Source organism: Cupressus sempervirens, chromosome 1, assembly GCF_028749045.1.
Source record: "Cupressus sempervirens isolate cs-2001-9-10 chromosome 1, ASM2874904v1, whole genome shotgun sequence".
Lineage (NCBI taxonomy): Eukaryota > Viridiplantae > Streptophyta > Pinopsida > Cupressales > Cupressaceae > Cupressus > Cupressus sempervirens.
Genome location: NC_143118.1, coordinates 531,147,499 through 531,170,373, shown reverse-complemented (window position 1 = coordinate 531,170,373; position 22,875 = coordinate 531,147,499). Strand labels below are relative to the sequence as shown.

The window sequence follows — 22,875 nt, the reverse complement described above, 5'->3', positions numbered from 1 at the left end:
AGAATTTTAGTAGTATTAGTCACTATATCAAAGGACAACTTAAAATTTGGTTTTTAAAGGAGGTCAATAAAGTGTTGCTTCTCAAATAAATTTTTGGAGAAGAAATGGAATATACAATATTCAATTATTTCCCTCAAAGATAACATTAAAAAGAGGAAATAGGCATATACAGAAGAGAAATCGCGCATTGCATTCTAATCTAAACCCCTTCTGTGAAGATTGAACTGTTTAAATTTATGCCTAAGGATGAAAATCATTTTGGCATCAAAATTTGGGGACAAAGCCCCTCTTAGTTATTCAAGAAATTCCTTTCAGGCATTGCCATAGTGCTGAAACTTGCAATTTGTGTTGATTTCACAATATCATTTGAAAATAATTTCCAAATTTCAGTTTGGAATCTGGTATTCATAATTTAGTGAGTAAATATTACAGTGAGTTTATGAATAGTATATTTATTATTTGTATGGGGTGATTCCATAATATTTCATGTTATATGATACTAGTGGAAAATGCATTCATATTCTTCTGGTTGTACCACTCTAAGTCGATTTGTTATTACTGGTTGTATCAAATTGTTATTTCCTGTCGTACCACATTGGTAATAGCCATAACTATGTTGTTTGATATATCTATGAAGAGCAACTTGTTGATGTGAGTTTTGTTCCACTACAACAGACAGAAATACTTAGTGTTCTAAGATAAAACACCAAATCTCCAACTCTCTCTTGAATTAGGATGCTCATATGCTAAACAATGTAAACAACTTGTGTGATCAAATGAGATAACCCCAAGGTTCCTTCTTGTTATGGACTTGACTCAGTTTTTTATGGTGTGATATGTTTGTTATTACAAAGGGACTTGTGTTGTTCATTCAATGGATATCAATTTGACTTTAACTTCTTCAATCACTTCCAAGCAAATTATTGCAAAGTAAATGTGTTTAGGAATTCTATCTAACTCTAAGAATGTAAGATAATGTTCATGATGGGGTGAGCCTCTAACCAATCCTTGCTTCACCATGTCAACTAGGCATAGGAGGGTGTTATCTTCTACGGATGTGGAAATGGTTTTCACATTGTCAATATTCATTCAAATACCCTATGAAGACACAATCTAAATGAACATCTCCAATAGAAGTTAAAACTTGCAATTTTAGGCCTAGACTAACCTTGCACTGCTACATTCAACAATATCTTTCATTCATCTACTTCTACTTCTATTAACATGAATAAAATCCTAGTGAAGAAACAATGCAATACTTTGAAGCAACACAAGTAATCGAGTGAAGAAACAATGCAATGCTCTGAAGCAACACAAGTAATCGATCGTGAAGACCAACGACAAATCAAGAATTGCTTTGATAGCATTAAGACGACAATTTCAACAAGTCTCCTACTCTACTCTAATCTCCTCTCTAATGAATCTAAATCGAATCCCTTACATATGAGAAGGTCTTGGCCTTTTATAGTTCAATTACAATGAAGGGCCAAGATTGATCCCTTACAAACCCAAATTAGGGTTGTCACATTGTCATCCAATTAAACAAGGGCATCACTTTATGGGCCAATACGAAAATTACAATGCTTTTGAGAGCCAATGAGAAAAAAAGTACAATATCATTGAGTGTGTTTAAACATATACAACTAAAAATTTCTGATTGGTAGAACCCAAGTGGATGCAACCTCAATGTCCTTATCTTGTAGAATTGTGTAGTATCCCTAATAGGATATTTGCTTCGAAACCCTTAATAAAAACTCGTAAATTTTAAACAAATAACTTCATGCAATGATATTCAGATTTTTCCAGCAAACTCCAATAAACAACTAGATAAAGCAATCCCAAAATATTATGGCATTAAATCTCCAACAAAAGATACATGTATTTCATTGAAATTCTTAAATAAAATAAGCCAAAAATCCAATTGTAGATACAACAACAACAAAATTGGATAACAGAAAAGATGAACCTGGAATACAATGTGAAACACCTGCGTGACGTCTCCAAACGACAATGAGTTTTCTTCCACTGCCCAAGCTTTAGGGTTTCCAGTCCTCTCACCTACTCAAAGATGAATCTTTCTAGAATAACTCTCCAAGAGAGAAATTGAAGTCTAAATCATAAACCAAGCAAATTGAAAATGAGCTCCATCTTCCTCTTTCAAGCACAAACATGTGACTCTTTGCATTCCCCTCTATTTCTTTATTTCCTCTTTTATAATAATAATTTTCTTGCACTTAAGGAAATAAAGTGCCCATAGATAATAAAGTGACATTACAATATTAATTTAAGTTATAAAGTCACTTTACAATAAATTTGTTAAATCTTCAATGTGTTAAAATCTCTAACCAGACGGACTCATATATGCATGTGTGATAGCTCGGCAAGATGCTCCTAGTTTAACCCTGAAATGCGAAGAATGTCAAGTTTGTTGACTTACTAAAATAGTAAGTGTCTAGAAACCCCACTAAGAAAACCTCGATTAGCCTGCAACTAAAATCGCCTAGGCCAAAACCTTCTCTAATCACATAGAAAGCCTGGTTTGCCCATGGGACCAAGGCAAAACGGGCTAGTGGCACAACAAAACCCACTAGCTAGAAAAGGGAACATGACAATCCTCCCTTCCCAAAGATTGCTTGCCCCCAAGTAATCCGCATTTATGAGATGAAACCAAATGTTGGATCCTAGATCTTCCTCAAAGATGATACTTTGTCCAACTGTTGCACTACACTGGTGTAAACATCTCTAACCCCAAAGTCGTAAAACAACTCAGCATGAACCTGAACACCACTCTATTGGATGCTCGGCATCCAAAACATCTCGTGTGTATACTCAATCCAAATAGCCTGCCATGCCCTACTAGCATTAAAGGAAGTGCTCACCACTCAATTGAGTACCTCACTTCAGTTATAATTGCATACACCTCTAATATCATGAGGTGGTGGGATCTCAACAATATACCAACCTCCATCGAGAATGGAATACAGCAAATCATTCCTCCTGACTCCCTAATCTGTAACCATCTTTGTAAAAGCTCTTCCTAGATCCCAAGTGAAAATCTGTGTGATGTCCCTAATATCACCCACTAACTTCTATAATACATGTGCCCAAGAAGAGGATAATATCTGCCAAACTACCTCATGAAGCATAACACCCTGCTAGAAATCATGGAGTAATCTAATAGTAAGTGTTGCAAGAGTAAACATCTCAAAAGAGAAACTTGAAAAGCCATCTTGTCTTGCCTCCCTCAACTATGTAAGGACATAAACCACACCAACTAGCTAAATTTCGCGCACAAGAGGAATCTATCAAAATCAAAATAAGACCAAGAAGATCCTTGGATTCTTGTCGCACAAATCTGCTCCTCTTCACCACGCCAGAAGTGGTGAAGCCCATCAGTGGAACCCACCCAAGCTATATTGCTAACTCTATCAATACTTAGATCTCAAAACAAACCACTCTCACCTCCATCAGACATAAGGAGGTACAAACCACTGGAGGAATCTACAACCTCACAAATACATCCAACCTTTGCCAATGGCTCATCATACAGTACAATATGCTCACTAGAAGTGGATAAATCATGCTCAACCTGATCAGCCCTCGCACTATCATCAGTGACAACCTCCTCAACGATCATATATTTGAATGTTGGGCTGAAATAGAGCATGCCAAATCTAATTTCCAATTTAACTCAGCAATCCAATTTTCTGCTTCATGAAATGCCACTAAAGTAGCCTCAAGGGTATCCTCAATATTCATGAGTTCATATGTACATATGTCTACCTCTGCTTCCTTCTTCCTCAGTGCTTCTGAGTAAATTCGTACAAGGTCAAAGAGATGATCACAATCTCAAAGAAGGTGTAGGTGATCTGATTTCATTGTTCTCATCCCTTCCTGTATTATTAATAGCTGTGGAAATTCCTGTTTAACTCCCCTTTGTTTCCCCTCCATTTATTCCTTCCAAAGGTGCTTTTCAAACATCCCATGAATTTCATTAAAGCATGATAAAGTTGCAATAATCTTATGTTCAGTTACTTTCATTTGACTCTCCAAATAAGCTGAACTAGCAGGTGTATGAGATAATTCAAATGCACATGAGATGGAAGAAAGTGTTTCCTCATACATATCCATATAATCCATGTCATCTTTCATACTTGGTTGTGAAAAAGAATTAGGGGCAGCATCGTATTCAGAAATAAATCCTTCACAAGAAGAATCTCTACCATATTTAGAGATCCGTAAGTCTGAATCAAAATCAGCATCACACTTACAAAAGATGTTAGAGTCCTCATCATTGACTGATTGGGCAATCTTCTCCAATGTGTTATCAACATGCCCATAGTGAACACTGGTGTCAACAGCCCCACAAAAGACCTCTACCTCCATACTACAAATTAATGAACCAGTACCATGTTTAACATCTTCTACATGATCATGAGAAGGCTGTGAATTAGTGGTAGTTGGCTGCTCTTCTTTTTCAAGATCACTAGTAAGCTGATTATTGTCCTCATACAAGTTTCTGCACTTGTCTATTGCAAGGAGATCCAAGGCCAATTCAAAATATTTCTTTTTTGCCATATCATTCTTGTTTCCTAGCCTTGGATGAAAGTCGACATAATCAATGAAAGGTAGATGATTCTAAACCTATAGAGGGAGTTTGTTGTATTCTTCATACATATTGAGTACTTCAGTTCTCTAATCAGGTTGGGAAATCTAGGCTATCTTCTGTTGTAACTTAACAAAATTTGTTCTAAATTTTCTCAAACCATATATTCTCCCCATGACAACACTCTTTTCCTTTCAAGGATGGTTTCCTGATGCATCTTTATGAACCAGCAGCAGCTAGTCACATATAACTTTCCAAATTTTTTGAAAGACACAAGACTTATATTCCAAGCTCACAAAAATCAAATATGTAGTCTCAAAAATCAATTTCTTCCCAAGCGATAACCAGAATATCAAATTAATTTTCAGAGTTTTATTTGTTAGACATTTTTTCAAACATCTCATATGCAATCTGATTGAGAGTTTTCAGACTGAATTTATGGGTTTCAGTTTGAAGGAATGATATTACTTTTCCAAGAGAACATATATGTGAAGAGCATGATAGGATCCACAATATTTATTCAAAATCCACTAGAATCATTGAGTGGATGAACATAATAGTAACTTTCACACGTGAATAGTGATCTTTCTTAAACACTAAAACTTCAACCAATTCACAGCTGATGTAAATAATATGGAACAAGAAATCATTGTAGGATTTGACAAGCCCCAACAAGTCTGACACAACTGATAACGGTCTAGAATTATTAACAGCAATAGTCTACAATGTAATCTGGACATTCACTAATAATGCAAGGGCATTATTGCAAACATTTGGCACACAAATACAGATAAATCTTAGGTATCTTGTTTGTGTACTTTGATGAATATGCTTCTCCAAACAGGCTGCTACAGGTGAGACTTTTCTGTGCTAACCATTTTCAATCACTAAGTGCTGCATCCAGACAAAACAAATTTGGTTTATACAATGCCGCTATTTTCCTTTAAGTACCGAACATGCAAGGTTGATGCGAAGGAAGAATAGCTAGGGCCAGGGGCACACCTAACTATCCAATCACCTTGCTGAGTAAACATAATGGAAGCACACAACCAAAACAGCACCAAGGAGAGAAGGAACAGCAAATACCCTTTTAATTCATCAAATTTTCAGCAAACATGCCCAGCTGTAAGGCCTTTTGGGTTATGGCCAATACAAAGATTTACAAAATTCCAGACTTAGATTTTTCATAGATCCTTCATTCTAACTCTTTCAGTTTCCTTGACTTCGCATTCAGCTCCACCTCCCTTAACCTAAACCTAAACACCCCTATTTATACTTGCTAAAATGGCTTACAGAAGATTCTAGATCATTACATAATAAAAGGCCGCCCTCAAAACAGTCTACATACATCCCAAGACAAAATCCTTATATTAAATTCATGATTCAAATTAAATACACAAGTCGACTCAAACTAAGAACCAATCACAGACAAACTCAGTCAAAGAAAAAACCGAGCATCAGCAAACATCAGGTTCACTCGGCACATGAAGGAACACTCAACCACCAAAGCACTCAGTCAATACTGAACAACTAGGCCAACACAGAACAACTTGGCAGTAACTACAACTCAGCAAACAATAGAGCTTGGCAATGACTGCAACTTGACACTTACTAGTGAAATGAACAAAGATTAGCAGGATAGCTAGGCAACCTAGGATGCTCCTGCACAAAAGGTGGTACTCACACAACCGTGAGTCTTCTGATGACAACCCTTTAAATCCCACACATATCCAATGAGACTCCCCAAATATTGTTGGAAATTAAAGACAAACAACATTTCAATAATAATTCAGTCTCCTTGAATACTCACTCCACACATTCACACTCATTTCCACACACAATAATGCAAGCTAAGAAGTCCAATCTTCATGATTCTCACCCATTTGCAAAACAAAGTGTCATTTCATAATGAATCATACATAACAAACCTCATTATTTGGACAACCCAATGTATTGTTTCGATATGAACTAGATAGTTTGAATTCAAAAAATTGCATTAATCAAAATGATTGACATTTGAGCATCCTTTCATGATCTTTACACATATATAGTAAGTTATGACATAATCTATACATGCAATTACAAGAGTTCAATAATTTTGACTACCACAATTTATAATGACAGCCAGAAAATACATGATGTAAAATGACAATGCATAGACTCTTACACCTGAAAAATGAAGATCACCCAAAATTTGAGTCTAGCATACACTTCAATTTTTCTACAAAAAATGGGAAGCTTGAATAACTACTACCATTACACATTCATTAAAAGGGTAGACAATTGCTTCTTCTAAATGGATTGAACTACCATGACTTCCTCTCTCAACAGACGACATCTGACTTGCCCACTAAAATAATATCATTGCCAACTAGAAATGTCATTCCCTCTATCATAGACGTTGGATAAGTGTTGTCTGCATTTAGATAACAAAACGAACCCGGTTACTCGTATCACAGGCTCTCGAAACCATTATTGTCACCTCAGAGAGATTGAATGTCATTGCTGATAATACTCATGCCATGAAGAAAGTAACTCAACTACAAACTGCGAACCAAACTATATTCTTGTGATAGTATTGTTGTGGAAATAATTGATTTTACCAAATATTTGAAGCTTATTAATCCACAAAACTATGCATCAATAGGAGTATCATATTATTTGCAAGACTATAAGCTATGAAATATAATGTTTAGGTTGAAATACTCATATGACAAATATTTGCCGAGACTTTAGAGAAAACTCCCAATTAATTAAATGGCCTATGGTGATTAACCTTTGCATTGAGTATCAAGGAATTATTTGTCATTCCAAAACTCCAAAGTCATTTTATTCCTTTGATTTTTTCTAAGCAATAGACACTGTCAAAGATGATATTAAAAATATTTCCCTTGATAAACAATATACCTGAGTTTAAATAAACTATATCAAATGCTTCACAGCACTATCAGCAAAAATCTCTATAGCCAGTGTTATACACACCACTTGTATTTCTAAATCTTTGACAACAATAGCGTACAACTTCTACTCTTGGGCTCCTCATGGTTTTGCACCAATTATAACTAGCAAGCTCGACTATAGTCCTAGCAAAATCAAATCCCCTTCCTTATTAAAGCTCATTGGATATCATTAAAGTTTTAAACCCATGATAACTCTTCACACTTGTAATTGGGCTCCAAAAAATTGTGTTTGTAAACAAAATGAAACAAACTAAGGATATATATACGCCCATAAATATAATCGACATATATTTATTGTTGCCCATATAGGTGATGTTTTAAGCAATTCATTGAATGTCATTTTCAATTCATCGTGTTTTAACACAAAGTTTTACATGGACATTACGGCTCCACTTTTAGAGTCAGCAAAGTCTTCTCCAATGACAATATTTGCCTTATGAAATGTACTTACACCTATCATAAATATAATTTCTCTCTACAATGAAGTTCCTCGTTCAACAATATTCAATTAATACAAATATAGTTCACTCAAGCCAGCCACCAAACATAATAGATGAATTTATATATATATTGGCCTTGGAGATATTATATGTGTTGATGCTGACTTTGCTTCATAAATATTTTACAGGTCACCAAAGGCGGCCGCTATTAAGAGATTTCTCCAAATATTTTTGGCCACTATGCTCTTAGTATGTGCATCCAATACTACAATTTTTATTCTCTTTTGAGTCTAGAATCTAGATAAATATTTAATCGAGCAGGATGGCAAGTTCAATACTCTAATACCACTATAGTATTCTTAATAGAATATTTGCTTCGAAACCCTTAATAGAAACTCATAAATTTTTTAAAAATAACTACATGCAATGATTTTCAGATTTTTTCCAGTAAACTCCAATAAACAACCAGATAAAGTCGTCCCAAATACAATTGCATTAAATCTCCTATAGAAAATACATATATTTCATTGAAATTCTTAGATAAAATAAGCCAGAAATCCAATCGTATATACAACTCAAGAAAGATTGGATAATAGAAAAGATGATCCTGGAATACAATGTGAAACACCTGTGCAATGTCTCCAACCAACAATGAGTTTTTGTCCACTGTCCAAGCTTGAGGGTTCCCGTCCTCTCACCTGCTAAAAGCTGAAGCTTTCGAGAATAACTCTCCAAGAGAGAAACTGAAATCTGAATCATAAACCAAGCATATTGAAAATGAGCTACCTCTTCCTCTTTCAAGCACAAACAGGTGACTCTTTGAATTCCCCTCTTTGTTTCTTAATTTCATCTTTTTAAAATAATACTTTTTCCCCCACTTACGAAAATAAAGTGCCCATAGATAATAAAGTGACATCACAACATTAAGTTAAGTTAAAAAGTCACTTTATAATAAATTTGTTAAATCTTCAAGTATTAAAATCTCTAACCAAACAGACTCAGATATGCATATGTGATAGCTCACCAGAAAGGTCTTGGCAAGACACTCCTAGTTCAACCCTACAATTCCAAGAATGTCAAGTCTGGTGACTTACTAAAACTAGTAACTATCTGGAAACCCCACTAAGGAAACTCTGATTAGCCCGCAACTAAAATCACCTAGGTTAAAAACTGCTCCGATCACATAGAAAGTTTTGTTCGCCCATGGATCTAAGGCAAAACAGGCTAATGGCACAACAAAACCCATTGGCTAGAAAAGGAGACATTGAAACTTGATTAATTCTTTGGTGATGAGATAGTATTTCTTGATACTCAACACTATAAAGCCTTCAATTATGATGACAAATTCCCAAATTTTGTTCATCCTTTCTCTTGGAAATTTTTTCATGGCACAATTTGAACTTTCCTGTACTTGTAAACTTGATATCTCTTTCAATGTCTTGGCCTTGATCCTCTTGAAGTGGTGAAACTTTCATGTAGTTGGATCCTTTCAAACTGAACTTCGATTTCTGCAGGAAATTCAAGTTGATAAATATTTGAACTGATTTTTCTTTCTCCTTGATCTTTGTTTTCTTGAGTCCTATCTTGATCTACCATGAGTTTGCACTTTGATAATCTGATTTTGAACTTCTTTCTCATTTGAAATCCTCGAGCTTGACCTTGACATTATCTCCTTCATTCTCTCCTTGCTTGTCTCTTTTCAGTTTTCACCTTGGAAAATGAAGAAAATCTAATAGCATGAAATGCAATTGTGTTGCATACCAAATTTTGACCTAATTTATATAACTTTATAGCTGTTGCATTAATTAGTTAAACTATCATATGTCATGATCATGTGAAAAGGGAAATTACAGCTGATCATTTATTTCATGTGAAATTGAAATGTTATAATCTGATGAACTTGAAATTGATTAATTGTTCACCATATATACTTATTGATGATGCTAGTTATAATTAATTGTTTACTTCATGTCAAAATGGTAGTTATAATGGAATCGTTTAATTGTTATCATGTTTACTCGTAATGGTAGTTAGCCGTTGATTTATCATGTTTACTTGTTCATTAATAATGGTAGTTAGTTGTTGTGACGGTTATCAGTGATATATTCTAATGTTTGATTTGAATGGGAGGACTTATTATTGTGGAAATGTTGCGCTGGTGGTTGCAAGAGCAGACAAAGGGAAGAAAGCATTGCTAAACGGGATTCAAGGAATGGAGCACTATCTTAGTCCATTGTTCAATCATCAAGTATGACCTCTAACTACCTTGATAAAGATTTAGCGACTTCACAATAGAGTACACCATTGGACAATCATGAGCTGCTTGGTCAAAACTTATAAAAACAGTAAACATCTAAAATTCTTGTTCAAAACCATTACCTTGTTGTTTTATGATGTTGTCTTTTTTTTTTTATAATCATATATATATATATATATATATATATATATAGAAATGTATGATGCCACCATGACACTAAGATGATATCTATAAATCATGCTTATTAATATACACATATATATACACCCGTGCATATACAAAGAGAATATGATGTTAGAAATAACCCATATTTCTCTGAAATACACACATATATAGATATACGTATATTTATAGGTGCGATTTTAGATCAAATAAATAAGCATGATGAAATCATACATTTAAAATAATTATATATATATATTTGAGGAAGGAAACTCTTAATAATTTAAAACTTATAATATTTCCATGAGAAGCGACCATGTACATTTGGTGCCACCTTGGAGACCTCTGAAACTGAAGATCTTTTTAAAACAATCATCTTGAGCAAGGCAGGTGCTTAAGGTCACAGCTTGCTTGGGCCCATGAGTGGGTTATATTTAATGAATATCTAGCATCAATCAATGCGTGATTTTCCATCTTACAGAAAACAATTCTTCTTTCCTCTCATCTGTTTGGTTACATCCTGATTTTCTTCAGCCACCATCAAGGATTGGCCATGGAAGCAACAATTTACCCTTGTCATTAATCATTTTCGATCAAGTTATGTTCTATGTCCTTTCCATATCGATCATGCTATGGTCTATTCTTGTTTACACTTCTATAACCTTTCTAATCAACCATTTGAGGCTCGATGGCAAGGAGTTTTGAAATTAACATCTATTTCTTCTTCTTCTTTGAATTACCTAGTACCTTCTTTAAGGAATGCAAATCTGATAACTGAAATAGAATTCATATTTGCACATGATAGTGCTTGCGGTGCATCCGCTGATGGTTAACAATCCATGATCATTTGAGATACCATATCAGCAAGAGATAATTTTCTCCAAGGACTCACCCTAGCGGGTATAGCCAATGAAGGAGGGTGGAGAGGAGAGCATCCCTACAAGGGAAAAATAACAGCAAATCAGAACTTCCATAAACATTTGTGAACTTCATGATGATTTCAAAGAATATCCAAGTCAGCTCATAATTGTCCATTATGTACCCTATTGTCAAGTCGAGCAGTGGTGATCGGGTATTAAAAACCCATCTAAATCCTTGGCCAAGGTTGATTAGAGACATGCTTGCCTAATTTGATCACAAGATGTTGGTGGTGTCAATTAATTAGGCATGCCCACCTATTACTAAGCGCAGACTCTAAACACCGGTATGCTCAGATGTCTAGACTATAGTGCTCAAAGCCTTACCGAGGGTAGGGAGGGCCTTACTTGTTAAAAGATTGTGTGGGGATTTATAAGGTTCAAGGTTGGAAAGTTAAGCCTATGTCAATGCTTCTCCTCTTACCAAAATGCCGAGGCTTGAACAACATCATCAAATATTTCAACTAGTTTCAGTATGTTTCCTAGATCTTTTCTTGTTAGAATATTTATCTTATTGTATAAATTGTAGAATATATTGAAATGATTTAGATTTTTTTTTTTGAGATGTTATAGAAATCAGTTTAGTCAGTTGTTTCTATTTTGAAGGTTAATTCAGTTATCATTACATGAAATGGCTTGTAAAAGATGTTTAATTTGAAAACATAGTTTAGATGCATTGCTTCCTATCTACTTTACGTCTTTCCAATTAATTGTTCAAGTTATAAATTTCAGAATTAAGTACTTATTTTCAGTCTAGTAAATTGGTATGTTACATATGGTATTAGAGTACTGGGTTCAACACTGAACCTTGGGCACATCACTTAGCAAATTAGTAAACCTAAGAATCTTTAGATTTAAATGTGGCAAGATGCATATAGGGAAGACTCCTCGCAAGAAAGCATGACATCCCATATTTTTCTACCTAATAAAGAACATGCCAAAGTATGCCTATTCCTACAGTTCCATGCCTCGAGACAATGAACCCTTAACAAAAGCATTGCAACAAATGAAGGAGAGGGTCAGATGGACTCCTGCCAAGAAGGCAACTTATAGAGATAAACTCATCAAGCCATGGAATGCCCGACAAACTAACCCCCTAAAGCTCTTCCATGAAACTTGGCTAGTGTGGGATATGCACAAAATTGAAGCTGAACAAAAAACCCTAAAATAGGGCATTGGAATGTTCAAAATTATATTATAAAACCCTCAGAAGAGGGAATTTTGTAAATTAAACCTGCTACAATTGTAGCTAAGGAAATAAAGGAATAAATAATTAATTAGCAAATTTCTGGTATTGTGTGATTCTCTTTTAGAAAGAAGAGTATGAATTGGAAAATGACTTAAACATTGATGTAATTTTTTTAAGGCCAACTAAAATAGGAAACATGAACAGCAATGGAAACACTACAGACAATGAAATTGTTAAGTACTAGAATTTGCACCCAGTACTGAACTGAATGAGTTCAGTAATTTTGGTATAACATGGGAATCACTTAGATGTGGGACATGCAGTTGAAGTGAAACCTCTGATTTCTAGCCAATTCCTATCAAATGCTTCACTTAAAACTTGAAAACTTATGAGGGAAAGGGATAGAAATATAAAGGAAAACAAAAACTAAACCTATGGTGATGCACCTAAAGTTCAAATTAGTGATATTCAGAAAACTTTTACACTTGAAAACCATGAAACAATTTTAAACTCAACAACTTGCCTAACACATGCATGCACATAAATATTTTGCAGAAAGATTGAAATGGCTATTTGCTTAGTAAAGGAAAAGAAACTTTTCACAGTAGAGAACACGTCACATCTGCTCACACAACCTGCAACTTGTGTCATACATTCACCATAGAATAGGTACAAAAGTGAGATGAAACTTGAAAGGAAAATGAAGCTTTCGCTAATAGTTTAATCAAATCACACTAACACAACTCTGCAAATGACAAGAAGATGATAAAAACTATGCCAAAATAGTCTCCAAGGTAGCTTTTGAATATCATCAACTGAGATACAGAATCATGTAAAAATATGCCCAAAGAATAGAGAAAAATCAAGAACCCCTCAAAATGAATTTGCTAAACTCCTTAAGTACAAACTCAAACTCCACCTCTATGGTCGAATGCAACAAGAAAAGCTCAAAAATAGGCTCTCAAACACCTCCAAATGACATGTGCTTGATGATAAAGTCAAGCCACATCATACCCCATAATGAAAGCTCTTTGAAATTGTAGTAAATGCCTCCAAACTAAGTCAAGAATACTCCTAAATGAACTCAACTATCTCCTAGATTCCCTCCACTTGTTTTCAGACATATTTGACTCCATCTCCATTTTAACCTTTTACCACTATTTTGTCATAATATCTAATGACTTCAAAAACATAAGAGTAAGTATTTATTTTGCAATATATTTATAACCATTCAAATAATTTATGATTAATAATTTTAAATACTAATTACATAAATGTCATTAAGCAATATAAGTCAATAATATTAATTTAATAAGTAGTTATATTTATTAATTATAAGTTATTTGATAATATTAGGTAATATGTAAAATAGATATTTACTCTTATGAGCTATTATATTTAATCAACATTAGTATAAAATAGTTTATAATTGCAGTATTTTATATTAATGTTGAATTACAAGAGGTATGGAGTAAATAAGCAGCATACACCACTCTTAGCATTTGGAGATAACATGGGTATAAGGAGTTCGAAAATTAAAATTATCAAAGGCAAAACAAGTGCCCATTTTACACGATGCATATGGAGGAATATTAGGGTTGAAACCCTACAAGAAGTTCATTCTTTTCATTCCATTTGCTTTTGCTTGCTAAGCCGTCATCATGGAAGAAGGAAGGAGGGTTTGAAAGCCTACAAACTTGGATTTTCTGCAGTTTACTTAGTCTTCTATCATGAATTTGTTCGCTTTCTTTGGCTCTGGTCTACTACATCGCGCAAAGTATGGCTGAAATCACTTTCTGGAGCATTTTTTGCTTGATGTTTGAGCATTTTGCACCATCCTTTGAAGCTTTTTGCTGATACATAACTATGTTGCTTTCATGGCACTTAACCTAGAGTTGTGACAAGGTGAGTTTAATCTTTTTTGGAGCCTATTCTCCAGCTGCGACTGGGTCTTTATAGCTGAGCAAAGTGTGGCTTGTTTGTTACATTTGGATGTCGTTATTTGTTGCTACTAAAGTTGTGAGTCTTGAAAATTTTCTCTATGCCGCGACTAATATGTTGTTGTAGCTGGATATGGAGATTTTTGCTCCTTTCAGTTGATGGGACCGCCATAGTTCTTCTCTCTCTGAAAAATTCTCCATTTTCTACTTCAACATGAGTTGAACATTGAAACACAAGTATAAACTTATGTCTTAAGTACACGAGTTGTTCTATTACTTGATATATTTCAATAAGGAAATGGACTTCTTTTGTTGGATTGACATGTTTGCATTATTTTGCCTATATTTGACTCTTTTCCTTTATGCAATAGATTCTTGTTGAATTTCCCTCCAATAGATGTTTCCGGATGATGAGAATTTGCCTTTTTTTTTTTTTTTTTTGCTTTTTGGATGCACAAAAATACATGAAGTCGGTTATTTATTCTTTGCTTCAGAATTTGTTGTTGTTGTTTAGACTGAAGAATCTCACTCTTTTTATTTTGGGTATGATCTTTTCATACTTGATTGCTTGATACTTTGGTGCCATTTGAAATTACAATGCTGATCCATGTTTGCTGAAGCAATCCTCTTCTTCTGACACAATATATGACTCTAGCACATATGTTGCTATCTGTATGCTCCAATTGATTTGATTGGCTTGTGCTACTACCTCCCTTGCTGTTTGACTAATATTGCAACAATGTGACACATGTATCATTTATAAGGCAACAATGCGACACATGTATCATATTGTTCACTTCTACACCTTGTTATTGTAATGATCACTTTACTTTCATACTATGCCATTTCCATTTTCCTGCATTTCCTTGTACCTGATCTGCATATCACGTGACTTTAGTTTAGGTAACATCATTTGTGTTATTAAAGGCTCATTGTTGTTTATACATTTTGATTAATCTGTGATGCTCGGCTTTTATATTCTCACTTGATACTTCACCACTACTATGTTTCATGTTTTATGCAAGTACAATATGAAATTGAATGTTTTGAATGTGCGAGGTGACAAAAACCGTCATTGCTTAGATCATATTGATCTAACCTCTTTTCTTCTTTCAATGCAGGACTTTGAACATGAAGACATAAAGCTCAAGACACCCTAGGAGATATGGACTCAAAGCAAGTTGACGAGGACAAATAGAGAGGACAACCCGGCCAGTCATTACTGGTCCCTTTGACCCTTATACGTTTATTTCATTCTTTTTATGTAGCTTTACTTGCATAAAATATAGAACATTTCGTAGTTAGGGCTACCTTCACAGCCTTGTTGTGTGAAAGGTACATATGTAATATAGCATTTTGCTTTCTCATTTCATCAATCGTTAAACAATTGAATTCAAATGTATGAAGTTATGATGATTAATACAAAAGAAATTCTTGTGTGAAATGAATGGCAATCATGCAATTTCTTTGTCTTCATACTAAAATTTTACACGACGTGCAAAATTTTAGTAACAAAAATTATCAATGAAAACAATCCACCCTTTCCCTCGGATCTGTTGCTTCAGATTTTGCAAGACGCGCAAATGAAGCTAGAAATATGGAAAAGAAAATGAAGATCTAGCAACCCAGATTGGGCAAGGTCAAGAGGAGATGCAATCTTCGCCTCCTCCCAGAACTAAACATGAAAATTTTGAACATAGTGAAAGGAATACTCAAGCCTCACTCACACAAACTGAGAATCAAAAGAAACTAGAAATAGTTAATGACTTATCCTCGGATATCATAAAGATTAAACCTCCTAAGTTTTCTAGTTCCAAATCCAGAGAGGATGCAAAAGCATGGTTGATCGAAATGGAACAATAATTTAAGATTAGGAATTCCTTCGAAACCTCAAAAGCAATTCGGGAAATATATCATCTTTCAGGTGAAGCAGCTACTTGGTGGGGAAACACCAAGGTGGAACTAAATATCAAAACAACTGAAATCACATGGGGCAAGTTCGTAACAATTTTTAAGAACCAATGGTTACCTCAAATCTTCTATGACCAGAAACTGTTGGACTTCAAGAACCTTAGACAAGGAGATATGTCGGTACACAAATACTAGGAAAAATTCACACACTTATTGAAATATGTACCTCTGTATCAGCAAGACAAGAACCTAAAAGTTTGAAAATTTCATGGGATTAAATAATAGGATTAGAGGAGCAATAGATGTTCTCACTCCATGAACCATGGAGGAAGCCCTAGAAAAAGTTGTACATTAGGAACATAAAGTAAAAAGAGATGATTTTGTGTGGGATAATAAAAGGAAAATTGGTTGGAATTCGAAGGGATGGATTCAGGATCCTACAAAAGTAATTTAAGAACTTCAAACCCAATAAACCAGAACCGAAAGGAAATAGTAATTAGGAATTCAAAGGCAATTTGAATACAAACGGGAATAGTAAAGGAAACGAGAAGAAGGGACCACCATCAGGATGTTTTAGTTGTGGTGGGGATCACTATACCAACAAGAGCCCTGACAAGCTAAGCACCACTCAACCACCTTGACCCATTATCGCCACAACAGAACGTTTACCAGCAAAGGATTCATGTAGCACTGGACAATCGTCAGGCAGAATAGTAGTTGGGTCCAATTGAAACTCTATGTAAGATTTAAAAAACTCCTTTTTCCATATTAATAGATATCGGAGCCACCGAATGTTTTATATCTCCAAAGTTGTTAAGTAGATTTCCAAAAAGGTCTAGTTTTATGGCAAAACCATGGACAGTTGAGTATGCAAACAATTTAGGGGCTAAGGTAGAGCAGTGTTTGTTTGAGGCTAAGGTTGACTTTCCAAATTTCTCTACAGAATTGAATCTATATGTAGCACCTCTTGAGTCATATAATATCACCATAGGCATCAATTGGCTTAGTGAGCAAAAGGCCAAGGTTGACTATCTCGCCAAGACAGTAGAATGTTTGGATGATCAAGGCAATCTTGTGAGTATTAAGGGAATTTTGCACGAGATCAAACCATGCTAGATATCCGCCATGCAACTCAAGGGATGTCGGAGAAAAGGCTGCGAGATTTTTGCAATTAAGATTAAAGACTTGAGAGAACTTATAGATACTACTCATGGTGATGACTACATCTTCGAAGATAGAGAAATTAGAGAAAATTTGAGGAAATCCTTCGAGAAGTACCCATACCTCAAGAAGTTTCAAGATGTGTTTCCAGAAGAACTTCCAGGATTACCCTCATCTAGAGTGTTTGATTTTACTATAGATTTGATACTTGGGCCAAAGCCTAAATCCCAAGCTCCTTATCGAATGACCACCACAGAGTTGATAGAATTACAAATACAGTTACAAGATATATTAGATAAGAAATTTATTCGACCTAGTGTCTCACCCTAGGGAGAGCCCCAATGTTATTTGTTAGTAAAAAGGATGGAACCATGAGATTATACACAGATTATAGAATGCTTAACAAGGTCACCATTAAAAATTGATACCTATTTTCTAGAATTGATGATCTATTTGATCAAATGAGAGGTGTTTTTTTCTTCAAAAATTGCCCTCAGGTCGAGGTATCATCAGCTCCGCATTAAAGATGAAAACATTCACAAGACTGCATTCAAAACTAGATATGGACACTATGAATTTCTGTAATAACCCCAACAGGTTATAACTTCTTCAAACACCAAGAATCTTTATACTTCAGTTGTTTGACATTTCGTCAAACACTTTGCAAGCAAGGGTCATCTGACTGATATAACTTTTCAGATTGCTACAGTGATTCTTGTTTGGATTTGCCTCAAAGAGAATGCTTACAAAGACTCCAAATTGTCTAAACAATGTCCTAACATAAATATGCAACTAATTTTGGCAATAGTGAATGCATATATGAGTTCTAATCATGAAAATGATCACCTACAGCCAACTGGTATTTTAACAAACAGTTGGTATGCAAGCTAACTGGCTGATAAAAAAATGATATATTAACGCTCAAGGACAACTATTAATGACCAGCAATTGTATCTCCTTGATTGAGAATGAGTATCCAATACAATATTCATACTAAGTTAGCCAAGACTCTTGGCATTTACAAAGATATCAAAATATGATGATTGCTGGTGAAGTAATATGCACCTACAACTCCCAATGAAAACTAATGCAACACTAAATATCTAACTTCAATACTCCCCTACAGCAGTACACTAATCACATGCATGATTAAATACAACTAAAGCCATGGATTGCTGATACCATTGTGAGGAATGTAAAAATGAATGATATATCTATTAATGAATGATAGGTCCGATACGAAATGACAGTTACAACAGCACTCTATAGTGAAAGGCAACTATGAAAATACACATCGAACCTGGCATATGAAGTCACCTTAGAGAATAAATGTATTGCAATACCACTGAACAGAAAATAACCTCCTCAAGTGCCCAAGTCATGCCTCTCTAGCTGCCGCCCCTGATTGTAGATGGCTGTAATAATTTTTTTTGCTTTTTCGAATTTGCTTTTTCGGATTGCTTTTTTTTTTGGATTGCTTTTCCGGACCTGCTTTTTCGGCCTGCTTTTTCGCTTCTGCTTTTTCGGCCTACTTTTTTCAGACTGCTTTTTCGGCCTGCTTTTTTTCGAACTACTTTTTCGGCCTGCTTTTTCGAACTACTTTATCGGCCTACTTTTTCGAACTGCTTTTTCAGCCTACTTTTTCGAACTACTTTTTCGGCCTGCTTTTTGTACTCAAATATTTTTTCTCAATGTAGCACAAATAGAAGACTGAAATATCTTCCTCCCAGCTGCAATAATTCAAGTGATATTTCACACCCTCAAAATCGCGTACCAATTGAGAGTTTTCGTTCTCAATGGCCACAAATATTTTTTCTCAATGTAGCACAAATAGAAGACTGAAGTATCTTCCTCCTAGCTGCAATAATTCAAGTGATATTTCACACCCTCAAAATTGCGTACCAATTGAGAGTTTTCGTTCTCAATGGCCAGTTGTGACTATTGCAGAAACCCTAGGCTCCACAATGCACATCAACAACAACAAATTTGGATGATTAGAATGAAGTCCGGGGTGCCTATTTATTCTTTTTCCTCCACTTTCTCCAGAAGCTTCTAGAACATTATTTTATTTTATCTATTAAGTGACTTTATAAATTATTTTATAATTCAAGTCACTTTATTCAATTAATTAAATATAAAGTTACCTTTTAATATTTATTTATTTGATAACTTTATAAATAATTAACTTAATACCACTTATTTATTTAATTAAAATAATTAATTAGTCATCCTCATAAAATATTCATTATTTTGGACAACCTAATTAATTAAATTAATTAAATCAAATTGCCTCCAAAATGGGGACATGACAGTCCGCCCTTCCTAAAATTGCTTGTCTCCAAGCAATGGCTGAACAATAAACCAATCAATCCGCCTGGATCCCAAATGTAGTCATGTACTATACTGCTATCAATCAACACAGGCTCCTGCAATATCCTCTGCAATATAACCAAGAGGAATCCATAATCAAACTGACAATTACAGCTCAACCAAACTCCAAAATCAAAACTGCCATAGTCAAAAACCCACGAGACACAAACTCTTAGAAAATCAAAACCCAAGTAAAGTGGACAAATCAAGCTGCCAACACAATAAATACCATCAACGCATCCCACTGGCCTATACGGAATGTACAATCCAACTCTGCAACAATGGTGGATGCTCCCGAATGAAACGGTACCAAGTATGGAGAATCCACACACTGTACAACTCCGTACAACTCCTGCAGTCAACACAACTCGGCAGATCACCGGCCACTGTCTCATAACCATAACTCCCATGCACCACTGGTGGTGAAAAGACATCACAAGATAAACAGCAAGAAATGGAACCCAAACCAAATTTGCCTGCCATCAACTCCTCAACACAAGGATCAAATGCTAACTGATGCACATACTCTGCAGTATAATCCTGATAAAAAGAACCAACCTCGGTCAACACCTCACCATGAACAAGTGATACAACCCACTGTGACTGATCACCAGCTAAGTCAAGAGATGTCATAGCCAAAGGAGTAGAATCAATAACAACAACCGTTGAAGCATCACTCCCAAACTCCTACTCTAAGTCGTGTATTATCAAGCTGTCAACCACAGAACCTATCGCCATGGCATGCTCATCACAACTCTCATCCCGAGGCGTCAAAACGTCCCATAACTGATGACAAGCACTAGGAACCAAAGTAGATCTCTGTATCATCATCTCATCAACATGGTCATCAAAGGTAAATTGATGAGCATACCTCACAGTGTAATGCCGATAGAATGCACCAATCTCAGTCAATGGCTCAGACTGCAATCCAGATGAAACTAACTGTAATCGATCATTAACCATGTTGGAACTGACTACTACCTCCGAAGACATCACCAAGGGAGAAGTATTACTAGCAGGAACCATGCCAACTATCGGCTCACCAACATCACACATGATCTTTGATACAACATCTCTAGTCTCTGTGCCATCACTACTAGAGGCCACCACCATGTCAGGCATACAACAATCTGTTGTAGCACCCAACTCAACTGAACCTGACTCTAGTGGGAACGAACTCGATATGCCAATGTTAGTATCAAGGATGGATGCATCCCCATCTCCACTGTCTTTGACAATCTCGACCATGGACATCCTCGGATCACCAGACACCACAGCTTGTGACTATACAGAATCTGGTAAAGACTGCAGTCGCTCTAACTCCATGGTCACCTTAGCCAAATGAAATTGTGACTCCTCGAAAGCCAACTGTGTACTCTCAAGAATCTCAGAAGTCACCTCGAGCTGCTGAGTAAGCTCACTCACCTTATCTTCCTTGGCCAATAATGCATCGTATGCTGTACTCCCCCACTCCATAAGATAATCTCTGTCGGCTACCAACTGCATATAATTTTGTCTCAGAATCCGAATAGCCTCCCATAAAGAGTGGAACTCTGTCAAGGAAAGATAACTGCCTCCCTGCTCATCACTAGTAGGAGAACCCCATCCATAAACTACTAACAACTGACGAGCAGCATCGAAATGTTGGCAAGCGATAGCAATGTCTCGCTCACTAACTCTCAACTAACTAGACACATGATGGCACTGGCTAGACTGTCTCCTACCAACCTCCTCTAACGCACTGTCTAAAGGAGTATCCTCAAAGTTACTAGTCTCTAGAGTATTACCATCCATATCCTGCGAATCAACTCCAAAGCTCATATCAATATACAGAGTATCAAAGTCTGTAGCACTGTTGTCCAACTCCTCTGTACCAAAAGAAACTGTCAAGGAAACTAAGTCTTCAAAACTGCCCACTGCATCCTCCTGGATGTCATCAATGCCAATATGATCCTGAGACTCATCTGTACACACTGCCAAATATGAAAGATCATCAACACATTCCAGCAAGAATGGTCGACTGGATATATGAACAAAGCCCAACACCGCTGTATAAAAACTAATATCAACATTGGACGAGCAGTTGGCACAAGAAAAGACAACACCGTGTAATCTGCTAATCAAATCCATGATAGCACCCAAACAATCACTGCTACCAAAAAGTGTTAAAGATCTCCAGTCAACTGAATCCCAAACGCCAATATAACAATCTCGAGTCCATATCCATAAACTAGAATCAGCTGGTAACTCAAGCAAACTCCTCACCTGAGTAATATGACCAATACCAACTAACTCCACATACCTGTCTGACATTGTCCCTGCATCCTAGATGTGAATGCAAGATAAACTCGCAACATTATCAACGACCACATATGATCCGCCTGCCGCAGAAAACTGAGTATCAGGAGTGTAAGAAACTAAACTCAACTCCATGCCATGCTTATTCCCATGTCTCCCCCAGTCCTGTAATGCCAATGAAGTATTTACCAAAGAAGCTCGAGTGTCCTCAAGCTCGCGAGAAAGCCTGTCGACTTCCTCATCCTTCCTCCTCAAGGCATCTGAATAATCTCTGACAAGGCTAAGAAGATGGTCACGATCTGATAGAAGATGTAAATATCTCAACTTCATCGTTCCCATTCCTTCCCTAATCACCTGTAAGTCAACACAAGGAAACTTGGCCTGAACTCCTTTATGTCTACCCTGTAACTGAATCATCCGGATGTGTTCCTCTATCATATCTCGCATCCTGTCATGATGAGATAATGAAGTCACAATACTGACTTCGCTCACTTTGAGCTGGCTGGACAAAACCTGCGAAGTACTACCAGTTTCAACCTCATATGACGAAGCATCTAACTATGCTTGGTACTCTCTCTCAGCAAAGTCATGAATGCTTAATGTCTGCTCATCTCTGCCAGGTATCTCACCATCATGTACAACAACATCCTCATAATCATCATCT

At 35.8% G+C, this 22,875-nt stretch overlaps 1 protein-coding gene and 1 long non-coding RNA gene across 3 annotated transcripts in view; one reads left to right on the top strand and one right to left on the bottom strand.

The window, feature by feature from the left end:
• Window positions 1-15,915, top strand: part of LOC149578557 (uncharacterized) — a 113,349-nt gene extending 97,434 nt beyond the window's left edge. For both annotated transcript variants that reach the window (XR_016364541.1, XR_016364542.1), the window contains 2 exons: window positions 10,181-10,254; window positions 15,593-15,915. This is a non-coding gene — a long non-coding RNA (uncharacterized LOC149578557). The remainder of the gene's footprint in view (window positions 1-10,180; window positions 10,255-15,592) is intronic.
• The window catches only part of LOC149578556 (uncharacterized protein ycf23-like), a 215,891-nt gene that overhangs the window by 96,171 nt on the left and 96,845 nt on the right, over window positions 1-22,875 (bottom strand). The window lies entirely within an intron of this gene.